The sequence below is a fragment of the Phocoena sinus genome, chromosome 1 (genome assembly GCF_008692025.1).
Source record: "Phocoena sinus isolate mPhoSin1 chromosome 1, mPhoSin1.pri, whole genome shotgun sequence".
NCBI classification, from domain to species: domain Eukaryota; kingdom Metazoa; phylum Chordata; class Mammalia; order Artiodactyla; family Phocoenidae; genus Phocoena; species Phocoena sinus.
The window spans coordinates 103,942,461-103,958,788 of record NC_045763.1 but is presented as its reverse complement, the minus strand read 5'-3'; the positions used below and the strand labels follow the sequence as shown (position 1 = coordinate 103,958,788).

General features: G+C 41.8%; 1 non-coding gene across 1 annotated transcript; it reads left to right on the top strand.

Annotated features, from left to right (window-relative positions):
- The first annotated feature begins 1,829 nt into the window (after positions 1–1,829).
- On the top strand, positions 1,830–1,902 carry TRNAG-UCC. The gene has a single exon. It is a non-coding gene; the product is annotated as a tRNA-Gly (tRNA).
- Positions 1,903–16,328: the final 14,426 nt, after the last annotated feature.

The window sequence follows — 16,328 nt, the reverse complement described above, 5'->3', positions numbered from 1 at the left end:
TGTGCTGTTCTTCAGAATACAGTCCTAAAGTCTTGTCTCATGCTATATACTCCTTGGGCTACTTCATCTATTCTTGTGGATCTAAGTTCCACCTAAGTGCTGAGGTCTTCTAAATGTATGTTTCAAGATTTCTTTAAGGGACTTCCCTGGTGGTCCAGTGGTCAAGACTCTGTGCTCCCACAGCAGAGGGACACGGGTTTGATCCTCTGGTCGGGGAACTAACATCCTGAGTGTCACGCAGCTGGGCCAAAAAATAAATAAATAAAATCAAGATTGGGAATTCCCTGACCGTCCAGTAGGTTAGGACTCTGTGCTTTCACTGCCGGGGCTCAGGTTCAATCCCTGGTTGGGGAACTAAGATCCTGCAAGCTGTGGGGCATAGCCAAAAAAAAGAAAAATCTAGATTCATGTATCTAATTACCACTTAGTATGTCCATGCGGGTATCTAATCGTTACCTTGAATTTAACATATCCAAAGTGTAACTCACCTTCTTCTCCCAGCCAGCTTTTTCTTCTGTGGTACTTCTCCTGGTGGGTTACATCGCCATCACCTACACAGAAACTCAAGAGAGAAATTTAGTCATCAGCCTGGACCCATTCCTCCTTACCAACACAATCCCTACTTCACATCACTGCCTGCTTCAAACGACCTCAATGGTTTTCCATCTCCTTCAGAAGAGAGTTGAAACTCTTTAGAATAGCACAGAATGCCCTTGTTCCCCGCGTATGTATACATGATCCATGAACTTGCTTTAGCCAAAGTGTAACTCCTGGCAACTTTCCGAGTTAGCTATTTTGTTTTTCACGCTCCCCAGCCTTTGCACACTGTTTTTCACGCTGGGAACGCCTCTCACTCCCTTCTTCCCCAGCAATTTCTATTGCTTCTTCAAGGCTGCTCTCCAGAAATCTCCATCTCCAGATATTCTTCTCTCCACAACAATGCCCCATCATGGGAATTAATAGTTATTAAATTTCTGTTAGGGGCTTAGTATTTTTGAGTATATTTACATATCTTTTTCTAATCCTTTCAACAGCCCTGTAAAGAAGGTATTATTGCCCTTGCTTAATAATAAAGAAACTGGACTCAAAGAGGTAAAGAAACCTGGGAGCAAGTTAGAAATGCAAATACTCAGGCTCCACCCTTGGCCTACTGATCAGACTCTCTAGGGGTGGGAGCCAGCAGCCTGCATTTTAATGGATTCTTCAGATAATTCTCAAGTTTGAGAATTGCACACTCAAGTTTGAAAATCACTACAGAGCTTGAAGAAATCGCAGGGTCCATGAAGAGAGCAATTCCAGAGGGGATGGCCCAGAAGTAAGCACCTTTCTCTCAAGTGCTTGAAAACCAATTTCATGTCACGCAAAGATAGTGAAGATACTAATTTAAGATGGGAATTAACTGGGAAATGAATTAGAATACAGGGGTTATGTAGGCCCATGCAAGCTATAATTAAACCCACTGCTGAGTTTTAGGAAAATCCTCTTTGAGACCAGGAGTGCAGACTAAATGTGATCTTGTTTGGCAAAAATCTGGACTTTGAAAAGGGTCCTTTGGAAATAAAATGAATCGAGGGAAGATTGTCCCAAGTATGTATCACCTTTCTTTTTCTAACCACCCACACCTCCTGCTGGGCTACACCATGTCCTACTCCCTAACTTAGGACTGTAGGTGGGCATGGATGGAGGTTAGGGTGACAGGTCAGCAGTACTCACCTTTAAGGAGTCTCAGCCCCCAAAGTATGCATGTTTCTCTAAAGGTGAAATTTCAGGCCAAGAAGGGATATTTTGGGAGTAGGAATCCTCAATTTAAAAAGATGACTGCCTGGACTTCCCTGGTGGTCCAGTGGTTAAGACTCTGCACTTCCACTGCAGGGGACTCAGGTTCAATCCCTGGTCGGGGAACTAAGATCCCACATATCTCGCAGCACGGCCAAAAAAAAAAAAAAGATGACTGCCAAACGGATCAACTTATAGTCAGCTTATAGAGGAGTCTTTAACTACTACCACTGCTGCTAATAAAATAAAAATAACAATAACTGCCATCTAAGTATCTCTTTACAGATAAGGATACTGAGATTTAATATAATTAATTTATTCAAAAAATATTTATTTATTTAGGCTGCGCCGGGTCTTAGTGGCAGCATGCAGGATCTTCTTTGTGGCATATGGACTCTTCACGGCAGCATGCGGACTCTTAGCTGTGGCATGCGGGCTTCTTAGCTGCAACATGCGGGCTTCTTGGTTGCAGCATGCGGACTCTTAGTTGCAGCACGCATGCAGGATCTAGTTCCCCGACCAGGGATTGAACCCAGGCCCCCTGCATTGGGAGTGTGGAGTCTTACCCACTGGACTACCAGGGAAGTCCCAGGATACTGAAATTTAGAGAGCTAAAGTAATTTATCCCAACGTATATTCTGGGGCAATGAAGGGGTCTTGCATAGTATACAGAGTAAAATAGGATGAAGAAAAATCCCCCCCCCCACTAACCTCTAACAATTAGAGTCAGAGTCAAATTAAAATTTGGCATCTCCTTCAATCATAAATGTAAGCCACAAGCCACTGTAGTGATAGCAGTACCTACATTATGTCAGTAACAGGAATTGCAGATAATTTCATATTACACTACATTTGTGAATAGCTCACATCTCTCCTATGCTCATCATTATGTCAAAATGTTGGCACTTATTGAACTTGCCTCTGGATCCTGTTGCTTAATGTACTAATAAAGAGGCAAAAATATTACTGTAACAGATTAATTTTTAAATATTATGATAACAACACAATTTCAATTATGTTTCAGTAAAATGTTTTCTCTCTAATTTTATTTTATGCATTAGAAAAGTTCATACTTGGAAATGCAATTTCTTCTGTTGAGGTAATAAGAAAAAGAGCTCATAGCTTTATTCTCAGACCACCAATGCTTTTGGGATGCAGTTGCAGGATTCACCCAGAGTTTGACTAAAGCCAGCAGAGTCGCTCCTCCTTGCCAGCTGCTTCCCTTTGTGCCTGATGGCCTAACCAGTTCTGTGCTGGCTTTGGCTCTGAGTATTGCCAGAGTGTAACATCGATTTACTGCTAGCCTTGGACCAAAATGGACGAGGGTAGGAGGTGGTGCGAAAAGAAGATGGGCATTGGAATCAGCCAGGGCTAGGTTTGAATTCTAGGTTCAACACCCACTTTGTTTCTTTGCTAGGGGATTCATGAGAAAAGAAAAGAAAAGAAAAGAAAAGAAAAGAAAAGAAAAGAAAGAAAGAAAGAAGGAAAGAAAGAGAGAGAAAAAGAAAGAGAGAAAGAAAGGGAGAGAGAAAGAGGGAGGGAGGGAGGAAGGGAAAGAGAGAGAGAAGGAGATAGGGAGGGAGGGAGGGAGGGAGGGAGGAAGGAAGGAAGGAAGGAGGAAGGAAGGAAGAAGAGAAGAGCCCCCTGTGGGTGTTGAACCTGGAATTCAAACCTAGCCCTGGCTGATTCCAATGCCCCTCTTCTTTTCGCACCACCTCCTACCCTCGTCCATTTTGGTCCAAGGCTAGCAGTAAACTGATGCTACGCTCTGGCAATACTCAGAGCCAAAGCCAGCACAGAGCTAGTTAGGCCATCAGGCACAAAGGGGAGCTGCTGGCAAGAAGGAGTCACTCTGCTAGCTCTAGTCAAACTCTGGGTGAATCATGCAAATGCATCCAAAAAGCATTGGTGGTTTGAGAATAAAGCTATGAGCTCCTTTTCTTATTATCTCTGACAGAAGAAATTGCAAAATCATTGGCAGCATTTGTAATATTCATCCAGTGCCCATAATATGTTGGTTTCTATCCTGATGCCTTAAGAGAAACTCAGTAAATATTTATGTAGCATTGCAATGCACAGACATTATGATAGGTAGTGGGAATAAAGGGGGAAAATGACAAGGTCTCCACTTCAGGGGACACAGTCCAATAGGGCAAAATATAGGCAAACTCTATATTGTAGATTGGGATAAACAAACATGCCTATGAAAGGTAGGGATGGGAGAGGCTCGTCCTGACAGTGTGGGATGGGGAAGCCTAAGGGAGAGAAGGGATTGGCTAGGACCATGAAGGTTAGGCAGGGCAGGTGGATTTGTAGAGTGTTAGGGGCTCTAGACTATACAGAAAAATGTAGCGTGTCTATGGTTCAGTATATAAATGTCAAACTCTTTGCAATGGCTTACAAATTCCTATGCAGTCTGGAGCCCCATGACTCTCTCACTCCTCCTGCTTTCTCCCCTTTGCTCACCTTAGTCCAGCTGTACCGGCCTCCTTGCTGTTCCTTGCACAGACCCCCAGGCCTGCTCCTGCCTCAGTGCCTTTGCATTTGCCATTCCTTCTGCCTAAAACACTCTCCCCCTAAAACCAATCAATCAATCACTCTCTCCCTGGATATCCTGGAGGCCCACTCCCTCACCTTCTTTATGTCTCTGAGCAGATGCCACCTTTGGAGTAACCACCTTATTTAAAAATTTTAACCCCTTGCTCACCCTGGTGTTCCACCCCGTTTCCTGCTTTAGTTTCCTCTAGAACACAGATTATCACAACCTACTATATCAGTGGTTCTTAAACCTAAGTACTAACCAGAATCACCCGGAAGACTTGTTAAAACTTACAACCGGCCTCTGATTCAGTAGATCTGGCGTGGGGCCCAAGAATATGCATTTTAACAAGTTCCCAGGTGATGCTGAAGCTGCTGATCTGGGACTCACTTTGAGAACCAATGCGCTGTTAATTTTACTTACTTATTTATTGCCTGTCTCCACTAGAATGTAAGCTGTTTGTGGCAGGGTTTTTTGTCTGTTTCATCCCTGGCTATAAATCCAGTGCCAGAACAGTGGCCAGAACACCCAACATATTTGTTGAGTAAACAAGTGTTTGTGGCTTAAGGGTAGGGTATGTAGGGATGCTGGGAGGCATGCAGTGGGAGTATGTTTGAAAGAAAACGTTTGGCCCATATTTTTGATAAGTTGTTATAGTAATAATAATACGTTATTATTGTGAATACAATAGTGTAACAAAATTAACTACCATTTATTGTTTCCACTGCTCCAGGCCAGCTCACAGTGGGGTTCAGAGGGACTGTATGACTTTAATTTGCTTAAGATCACTTAGTATATGTAGTAAATGGTTTCGTTAGGATTTTAACTTAAGTCTGTCTGACTCCAAAAGGGTGGTCTTGAACACTAGGCTAAAAGTCATCTAATGATTGATTTTTAAACTTTTAATTTTATAGTAATTTTAGATCTACAGAAGAGTTGCAGAGATGGCTTAGAGAGCCCTCATATAACCTCCGCCCAGCTTCCTCTAATGTTAACATCTGATACAACCATGCTTCTTTTATTGAAACTAGGAAATTAAAGTTGGTACAACACTATGAACCAAACTACAGACTGTATTTGGATTTCACCTATTTTTCCATTCTAATGTCCTTCATCTGTTCCAGGATCCAATCCAAGACACCACTAACAATTTTTAAAGACCCACCATGGACAACTTTGAATATGCACAGCATGAAGTGCCAAAGATACAAAGAAGATACAAAGGTGACTAAAATGCAGGGCAGCCCTTGAGGTGCATATGACAGGGACATAGACACAGAAGTTAAGAATTCCACTAGATGAGGTCGTGCCAGGACAGGGGCCAGCTCAGGGAGCTTTAAGGGCCAATGGAAGGCAGATGGTTAGCCTAATCCTGGGGTTTGGGAAGGCTTCTTGGGAGAGTCAGGCAGGAGGAACAGTGTGAGGAGATATTGCAGGCCACTGAGAATCAGCAGAGGGAAAGGCCAGACGGTCACCATGGTTGAAGGGAAGAAACAGGGAGAGCTTGGTCGGGAACCACCAAGAACTGGGACAGGACCCGTTGGTGCTGGGGACTTAACGAGGCTATGTTCCAGGGTGCCAGCGTAGTCAGGGATATGTTTGAACTAGAATCTTCCAGCAAGAGACTGTAGGTCAAATGTTTATCCTTTGATAATTAACCTAATTGTTTACATAATGCCTTGAGTGTCATTTCATTATACTTATAATTGGGAGGCAATATAACACAATGGTTAATAACATAGGCTCTGGAAGGAAACTATCTGGGTTGGAATCCCACCTGACTGCCACTTTCTATTGTACTTATGGAACTTGGAAGGTTTCTTACTTTTCTGTGCCTGTTTTTCCTATCTGTAAAATGAGGATAATACTAGTATTCATCTCATAGCGTTCGGATGACTGTAAGGTGCTTGGTCAGTGCTTGTGCACACCGAATAGCCAATGAACATCAGCTACTATTATACAAGTGTGCATCCATTTCACACCTTGCTTATCCTTCTTAGACAGAAGCCAAGATACCTGAATAAAGGTTTCAAACAGCTTTCAGGTATACCGTCTCATTACACCTTCAGCATAATGTGTTGTGACCATTTTACAGGTAAGGAAAGTAGAGCACAGCAAAGTTAAGTGACAAAACTGAGATCATCTTAAAATCAAGGAGAAGAGCAAGTTTTTGGTTTAAATTCTCAGATTCTTTATGCTGCTACTGAAACAGTGGCCAAGGTCCATTAATATTAAGGAACAGTTAGAAAAACAATTAACTGTATGTTCTTAGCGTCCTGCCTAGCCTTTATCAGCAGTTTTACCACATAAAATATTTGATGAGTCTGCCTTCCTGTGGTGAAATACCAGACTTGTGAACATTTAAGCAACTCACAAATACAGATGGATTTCATTTGCTCAGGGCCAAAGAGTCCCGAGAGTTGACAAATTAGCTGTCATAAACATGGCTCTCAGATGTGGGCTTTGGAGATGGGTGGTGTTGGGGTTGATCAAGCCAGACTAGTTCCTATGTAAACTTGGGTGAATCGTAAAACATTTAAGAGCCTCAGTTTATTCACCTGTAAAATGGGGATTCTAATACAGACCTCTTAAGGTTGTAGGGAGATATAAAAGCCGTATACATTGTACAGACCCTGGCATTCAGACAGCATTCATTAAGCATGAATTATCTTTTCCTACTCCATTTCTTTCTTTCTTTCTCTCTGGTAGCTGTAGATTACCATTAACTCAGGCCAGGAAATGCCACAGATGAACAGGGAACACACAAAAATATAATTTTATCACAGATATTAAGTGTTAGGTAGGAAGAGTCCTTACAAAGCAATGTTTGGGTAGATAATAAAACCAAGATGTGTTCTTCGTCATTAAAACTCGGAGAAGCCAGAATCACCAGCTGGATATTACAATTCTCACCTTACATTTGGATTTTACTTCTGTGGGGGGGGGGGCTGAAATTTTGATTGTATTCGAGACTTCAAGTGTCTCTGGTGGCCTGATGGAGTCATGGGGGACAGCAATTGGACAGTTAGGTGGGACACAACCCAGATGGTCCTGACAGCAGCAAGCCTCAGCTTACTGATACGCTCAGGCCCAGAGCCCAGTCTCATATGACCTACGTGTCTAAAATGTGCTCAGAATGTTTGTCTCTATGGTTTCACCTATAAATACATACATATATACATATCAATACATATATGTGTATATACATGTGTGTGTGTATATATATATTATATATATAAAAGGAAATAGTCAATAACTATTGCAACACAACTAGTCACCAGACTCATCTCAAAGCTTCTTGTTCCGGCACCCGGGAGCTGTCCTAACTTCTAGGCTGAGCTCTGAGAGCGGCACTTCTCAGAAACATTGCTCTCGCCTGGGCAGGCTGCTTCAGAGGGAGCTCCCGTTTCCCTGAGAGGGTGGCTGTGCGGCCTTTGTGATGAAGCTTCTGGTCATCAATATTTGAATAGAGGCCCCTAAATAGGTGTATGCATGCTGAGGTGCACAGTTGCAGGAAGCACCTGTGTCCTCTTCACGCGGCCTCTCTAACCCTGCCTGGAATAAACGGCCTAATCTCGGGAACCCAGTGGAGGATGGGTCGGGGGAAGGAGCCAACGCCAGCCAGATACCCTGTGTGCAGAGGTGTTATCTTGTTCTCCAGACTCTGAGGTATCTGATGGCTGCAGGTTGCTCAGCCAGCATGTTTAGCTGTGCACTGGGGCTGTCAGGGGGTTCTGGACAGTGTTCCATTAAACCTTCAGGGACTGGCTAGTCTCAATTGCCTTTCCTCTAATATTTAAAATGAATTACAGGAACTATACTCCGTACCTTCTAATAACTTCTAAGGGAAAAGAATCTAAAAAAGAATATATATATATGAACATATATATTATATATATTCATATATATAATATATATGTTCATATATATTTTTATATATTCATATATATTATATACATTCATATATATTATATATATTCATGTATACTATACATGTATATATAATATATATTCATATATATAATATTCATGTGTACTATATATGTATGTATAATATATATTCATATATGTATGTATAATATATATTCATGTATACTATATATGTATATATAATATATTCATACATATTATATATATTCATATATATATTTATCTCTGAATCACTTTGTTTGCTGAACACCTGTAACCAACATTGTAAATCAACTATATTTCAATGAAAAATGTAAAAATAAGTAAAAGAAAAGAAAAGAAAATGAATTCCAGATCTGTCCCCAGCAGTGGATAAACGTCCTCACACTGCCTGGGCACCGTGCTGCCACCCATGTTCTCACTGCCATGAAATCCTAGGACTTTTGGCCAATATATGCCAGTAACCAGAGTGTCCACCTCTCTGTCCCAGATGTTTATTTCTACATATTGACCTCCACAGGGGGAGTGGGCATCAGAGGAGCTGTATTCCAGTTGTTTCTGCCTCTAGTCAACTAAAACTAATAAAACGTGATTTAGCCTTTTTCCATCTCAGTTTCCAAATCTGCTAAATGGAGATAACTATACATACTTCGTGTACCCTCTAAGAATTTGGTGGCGATAAAATAGGATCACATCTATAAGAACAGCTTAAAAAAATAGGAAGTATAAAGAAACGAAGGTGGTGGTAGAGTTTTAACAGTAAACCTTAATTGCTCTGGATCCCACTTATGCAGAATTTGTGGCTATGTAGAAGGGGCAGTGCAAAAGTTTACCTTTGCCCTATTATGAAAGAAAGGATGTATTAAATAATTAAACAATGCAAATAATATACGAGGGATATGTAACCTACTTATGAGACTGATCGGGTTTCACAAACTTGCGGCAGTCATTTGCAAATTAAAAATTAACGAGCCATTCCTCTATGTTCTCCAAGGCAAGTCAGGGAACACCTTGACTTAGCAACACTTAGCTGTTAAAATCAGAAACATAGCACTGGAAAGGAACTCTTAGCTCATCTTAGCCAAATTTGTCATTTTACAGGTGATGAGACCGACGCACAAGGATAAATAACATGTCCGAGCTTTCTCAGTCCACCAGAACGCCAAAAATTACACCAAAATCTACTGTCTGTTGTCATTCATTCCATGCTGCCTCTTTTGTTGGCCTGGCTGAAGCTAACTTTTCAGTTACACTGGAACAAATCCCGTTTTCTTTGAATGGAAACTTACACAGAAACACAGACTCACCAGCTATGAGTAAAACAAAAGTAAACTTTACTATTACCTCACAATCTCCCTTGACCCACCATGGATCCAGGTTTTGTGGGAGGCCTGAAGCTTTTTAGATTTGGGGGATTCTCTGTCAGAAAAAGAATCAAAATTATGAGTAAAAAATTATTACCAATATAAACATTTATTTAGAGAGAAGAATCACAGTAAGTTAAAAATTTTCAAGTTGACAGATACCAGAAATATCACAAATCCAAAGAAATAACAATAGTTTTATTAATGGCCTTATCATTTATCTTATTATTGCCTTTTATTAACTGTACCTCTTTAAAGTCTTTTTCTTTTAAGAGCATCCTTTGTCTGAAAACTCTTTCATTACCTCTTCACTTGATAACAGTTTTGTGATATCAGAACCTAAAAGGAGAAAAAAAGGTAATTTAACATTTCCTTCTTCCTGGAAGCGTCTAGAATGGTTAATCAATTTTTTTATTATTATTGATACTTAAAATTTTTTTCTTTTAGCTTCCCAACTTGTTATGGGTAATGCCGTGTAGATTTGTATGATTGTATTCAAATCTGAGAAAACTTCTCTTGTTTCTATCATATATGAACCATTATAAACGCACTTGCTTTTGTTATTTTGCTTGGAACATACACCTGATAAATACAGAGCTCTTCATAAATTCTACTTCTCACGATTCCCATTAACAATAACAACAAAGGGGATTTGATTTTCTTTGTAACTGTATACAGTACAGCACCAGGCATTATCCTGGTAAAAGAGGACTTCCAGTCTGATTAGATGTTGAAGGGACTCAATCATCCACTTAACAACTTTCTATACTTTATGCTTGGAAGAATTTCCATATATTATCTCTGGCTCAATGCATTTCAAACTTTACACAGCAAAGTGATTCAGTTACACATACCTACATTCTTTTTCATCTTCTTTTCCATTATGGCTTATCACAGGATATTGAATATAGTTCCCTGTGCTAGACAGTAGCACTTCGTTGTTTATCCATTCTCTATACAATAGTTTGCGTCTGCTAACCCCAAACTCCCAGTCCATCCTTCCCCCACCCCCTCCTCCTCCTTGGCAACCACAAGTCTGTTCTCTATGTCTGTGAGTCTGTTTCTGTTTCGTAGATAAGTTCATTTGTGTCATATTTTAGATTCCATGTATAAGTGACATCAAATGATATTCGTCTTTCTCTTTCTGACTTACTTTACTTCGTATGATAATCTCTAGGTCCATCCTAGAGATAATGCTGCAAATGGCATTATTTCATTTTTTTTTATGGCAGAGCAGTAGTCCACTGCATATATGTACTGCATCTTCTTTATCCATTCCTCTGTCAATGGACATTTAGTTTGCTTCCATGTCTTGGTTATTGTGAATAGTGCTGAAATGAACATTGGGGTGCATGCATCTTTTTGAATTAGAGTTTTCTCTGGGCATATGGCCAGGAGTGAGATTGCATATTTCTCCTCCACTCTTCATATATATCTCACGCTGGGGCTAAAGGACATGTTCACATTTCCATATGACCGAGGTGCTGTACCTGAGAACTAAGATGGTGAGGGTGTTGGCAGGGTAGGTGATAGGAGTGTTTCAGAAAGTCATTCCTCTCTGGGACGGCTGGCAGTAATACAACTATACATGGAAGTGACTGTGACCCACACAAATATAGCCTCATAAACCCAAACTAAACTTCTCCTTCACTCACCTTCCCCTTAACTGGATTCCGAAAATGCCTGGGGCTCCTCCAAAGTTACTCCACCTAGAGTTCTGTGAGGGAGTGGGTATCTGCACTCAGAATACTGCAAGAAGCAGTATTCTTAATCAATTGCAAGGAAAATGTATTACTTGGATAAGTTTTACAAAAACATAAGACCATGTGAACACATTGGCGAGACTCCTGCCAGGGCCGTGGAAGGGGCCTATGCAAATGAGAGGCCCTGAAGGTTAAGCTTCATGGACTTCATGGTAAAGGGCAGTCTCCACTTCCTGGAAAAGAAAGAGCTACAGCTCTCAGCACCGTGGACAGGGTGTGGCACGTGCTTACAAAGTTGGAAGTAGGGGTGTCATCTGGGCAACTGAGAAGTGAGGAGCCCTCCAGGCCTGGTCAAGGGAAGGCTGACAGTTTCATCCACAGTTTCCAGCAGAAGCGACTGCAGTGGCACACGCTGCAGTAGGTCTGCTGCTATACTGGGCTGCTCGGGGAAGAGACTGGTTGATGCTAACTCAGTGTAATCAGTCTTCTGCCCACAGCAGCCCATCATCCCTGGGCCAAGCCACCCCTGACAAAGCAACCCAGTAATCCCCTGAAATGGCATCACCAAAAACCCATCACTCTTGTTCCAATTTAAACATAACATTTGAATCTACATTTGAACTACTGCGTCATAACAAACATGTATTTCCATGGATGTCAACTAATATAGGAGATGGTCTGATGACCAAAGGGAGAATGTCTCATTAAAGGTAAACTTCTTGAACTTCCCTGGCAGTCCAGTGGTAAAAATCCACCTTCCAATGCAGGGAACACGGGTTCGATCCCCGGTCGGGGAACTAAGATCCCACATGCCGCAGGGCAACTAAGCTCTCACGCCACAACTAGAGAGCCCGTGTGCCACAACGAAGAGTCTGAGCGCTGCAACAAAAGGTCCCGCATACCACAACGAAGATCCCATGTGCAGCAACTAAGATCTGACGTGGCCAATTAAATAAATAAATAAAGGTAAACTTCTCATGGAAGGCTCAGATCTCACACAAAGGACAGTTGTCCTGGGGTCCCTTTCCAATTTATCTTCATGGTTTGTTTTACAATATGAACTTGAAGAAAAACAATTCTTTGAAATATTCTGAAATTCTGATTTTTTACAAAGTCAGTCTGGCTTTTAACTTTCAGTGGAACTCAGACTCTTAAGGAAAAGCTCTCCACGTTTGTGTCCCGTTTTCCATTCTTTCTTAATCTTCATTTTTGCTTGTCTGGACTATGGCAACAGCCTCTTAACTAAGCTCTCAGATCCACCCTATACACTGCTGCCACGTAAATGCTCTCAAGCTGGCCTTCCCTGTTGTCCCCTGCCAGGAACAATCTGTCCTTGTGTGGAACACTCAGAACCCTTTGGTTGGTTCTAGTCTTTTAGCATTTATGAAAGTCACCCTTTATCGTGGTGGTCTGTGTATGCGTCTGTCACCCTCGCTAGAGTATACATTTCTTGCATTCCTGGCCCACTGCAAAGTCCATGCACAAAATTGAAACTTATTAGGTACCAATGGCAGACTCCACTATTGATGTTTGACTTGACAATCATAGTAATTGTATTCTCCTTGCCAGTGACTGGTATAGAGAGGTGTCCAATAGAAGTGTCTCTGATCATGGAAAAATGGCTAGTGTGATTGATGTACTTTTGAGTTTATCAAATTCTTTTTTTTTTTTTTTTTTTTGCCAAACCATGCAGCTTGTGGGATCTTAGTTGCCCGACCAGGGATCGAACCCGGGCCCTTGGCAGTGAAAGCGCTGAGTTCTAACTACTGGACCACCAGGGAATTCCCTGATTTTACCAAATTTGAATGAACTAAAAGGTAAACTTCACTTGCCACATCTATTGGACCTCTCAGGCCAGGTAACTCAGGTGACTCAGTTCTGGCAAACGAAATACAGGGCAGCCAGTTTTTTCTTCTACAGGATTTTATCTCATCTGCGTGTGGTACCCGGGACTGTATGGCCATCCTGGAACCTGGAGAGGAGCACAGAGGACAGAGCTGACACCCTGAGGATGGCAGAGAGAGAAATGGAGAGAGTCTGAGGTGTGGACTCAGTCAACCTAGAGTTGCCCTACCTGGGACTTCCTCGTGTGTGGGTAAGGACATTTTCCTCACTGTTTAAGCCATTTTGACTAGAGCGTTCTACAAACTTCAGCCCAAAGCATCAAAAATGACAATGCTGTTATGATAATTAGGTGGAAAGAGGGGGCAAGATACAGCATGTCCAATGGGATGTGCAGACCTCTTGTAGACACTGTACACAATGATGCAAGAGAAATGTGCAAAAAAACAAACCATTATGAAATCATATATCTAAAGTATGAGGTTTTTTTCCAGGCAAAAGACAGAGTTTGTGAGCTGTTGCTGAGTGAAGAACAAGAATTCTGCAGAGGATATCTGTGGCTTTGGTCTATTGAGGACTCCTTTTGCCCTTCCTTTCATTGCCAACCCTATGTTCTGTGGGGAACTAGTCCTTGTGACTCAGGGAAGGGTGACCCCAAGTTCCCTGGCCACAGGGGTGGGTCTGGCCAGCAGGATACACCAAACCTCCAGCCATGGTGACTGTTTGAGGAATGGGCATGTGAATTTTCACTAAGGTTTAATATATGGACAATATGGACACTGGGAGAAAGGAAGGGTGCTCTTTTTTGGGTGGGACTGTGATTTCTGCCCCAAAGAGAGACTCCTTTGAGAGTAAAGCCAGTCCTAGAACCCAGGGGGCTGGGGAGGATAGACAGAGCCTGTCGACACTATCTGAGCCCCTGAGTGCAGCCATGCCTGAGGCCCAAGTCGATCTTCGGACTTTTCATGTGCATGAGCACATGTCCCTGATGTGCTGAGGCCGGTTTGCTTTGACTTTCTGTCCCTTGCAACTGAGAGTCCTGACTGATACAGTAGAGAATCAAACAAGGCAAGACGGAAGTCCTGGATCTGCCTCAAATTGAAGTGGGGTCAGGTGAAGAAAGATGTGCAGGAGAGAAGCATCTGTTAGGGCTTCATGAGGCAGTCCAATGCTGTGGACAGCAGCTTGGTACCCAGACAAGTGTAGATTTGGGGCAAACTGCTCTGAGTTTTAATACCAGCTTATCCACTTACTTCACTGATAAGTCTGAGAAAGCTGTTTAAAGAGTAAGCCTGGGGGCTTCCCTGGTGGCGCGGCGGTTGAGAGTCCGCCTGCCGATGCAGGGGACACGGGTTCGTGCCCCGGTCCGGGAAGATCCCACATGCCGCGGAGCGGCTGGGCCCGTGAGCCACGGCCGCTGAGCCTGCGCGTCCGGAGCCTGTGCTCCGCAACGGGAGAGGCCGCAACAGTGAGAGGCCCGCGTACGGCAAAAAAAAAAAAAAAAATCCAAAAAAAAAACCCCCAGTAAACCTGGGTCTCAGTTTTTCCACCTGTAAAATGGGAAAAGATGACTTACCTCACAAATCTGTTGGGAGGATTAAGTAGGATGATATATGTAAAATCCCTCACACAGAACTTGGCAGATGGTGCTACCTTAACTGACGTTAGTTCCCGGCACTGTGGAAAAGACATATCGAAGTTTCTGCAATAAAAACGTTCAAAGTGACTACTAATATTCTTTGGCCCTTCCTTCCTCCTCACTGCTTTTGACTTTTATCTCTTTTGCTTTTTATGTAATCCTAGTAGTTTAAATTGAAAATAATACTAGTCACCATAATTTGAACGTGTACTTTGTTCTTGTGCTTTACATACACTATCTGTAATCCTGACTATAATGATTCATACATTATTCCTGACAATAATAATAAAGTAGGCGGCACCACGTCACAGGCCAGGAGAGATTAGTGACTTGTCTGCCCTATTAGTATAGCAGGTAAAGCCAGGAGGGCATCTAGAGGCACTTGGTGGGGGACATGAAACCCTAAGGGCATTGTTTATCATTGGAATTTTTCTCTCTCAGGAGAACTATGAGAGACATACTGTTGTTTTGAATTTCAAACCACAGTTACCTGTGTAATTAAAGAACACGTAAGTCCTTCAGTAGGAAAAAGTGGAAGCTTGACCCAGTGAATTCCAGACCGAAGGACATATCCAATTACAGTTCTAACTGGGATATATGTAAGAGAATGTTCTTGAACTTTACACAAGCTGATCCAAAATTGAGCTTTCAGGTTAAATTTAAAAGGAACAGTTTTAGAATTCGAGCTGGAAAATGAGATTCATGCTAAATGGACTTTTCTTTCACTACTACAAAAATACTGACACCAGGCCCCAAACCCACCATTACCATCACCGTCCCCTCCCTGCGCCTCCACCCCAATCTGTTTTTAATTTTTCTAATGTGGGTGGTCCTATTCTGATTAGCAGCACCATCTTCATTAGGACATAAATGAAACTATTTTGTTCCTATAGAAACACAAAAGTTGCCAAGACGTGTCTGAGGATGTTTGCTGCAGCCTGTCTGCAAGAGCAAAAAAGTGTTTGTCTTTATTGCTGATGTCCAGTGACAAGGGGGTGATTTGAATAAATGGAACACTCTGGTCCAGCTAAAAGGAACAGATAGATTTTTATATACTGACATGAGGAAACGTGGACAATATAGCTATACGTTTGAAAAGCAAGTTGCAGAATGTTATTTAGAATATAATCTCATTTATGGAAAAAGAAAACAAACAAAAAAGCAAAGTATCTGCATAATGGAAAAGCCTAGAAGGAAGAATACCAATGTGTTATTAGTGGTTGTTGGGTTTTGCTTTGGAGTGGGTCACAGAGGACTTTGAGTTTTCACTTGAAACGTTTCTATATAATTGTGAGGTTTTGGCTTCAAAAATCATTTTTTCTTTTTTCTTTTCTTTTCTTTTTTTTTTTTTTTTTTTTTTTTTACAGTGGGCCAGCTTTATTTCTATAGTCAAAAAATATGTAAAGATTTTTAAAATTTACCATCCACTGGTCAGTACCTAAGAGGACAGGCTAAGCTATTAAATGATGTGGTCGTGAAAGTTAGTCTCTATATTCCATGACCTTCGTCCTCTGTTTATTTGCATCACCCAGAATGGTTTTTCTAATCCCTGACTT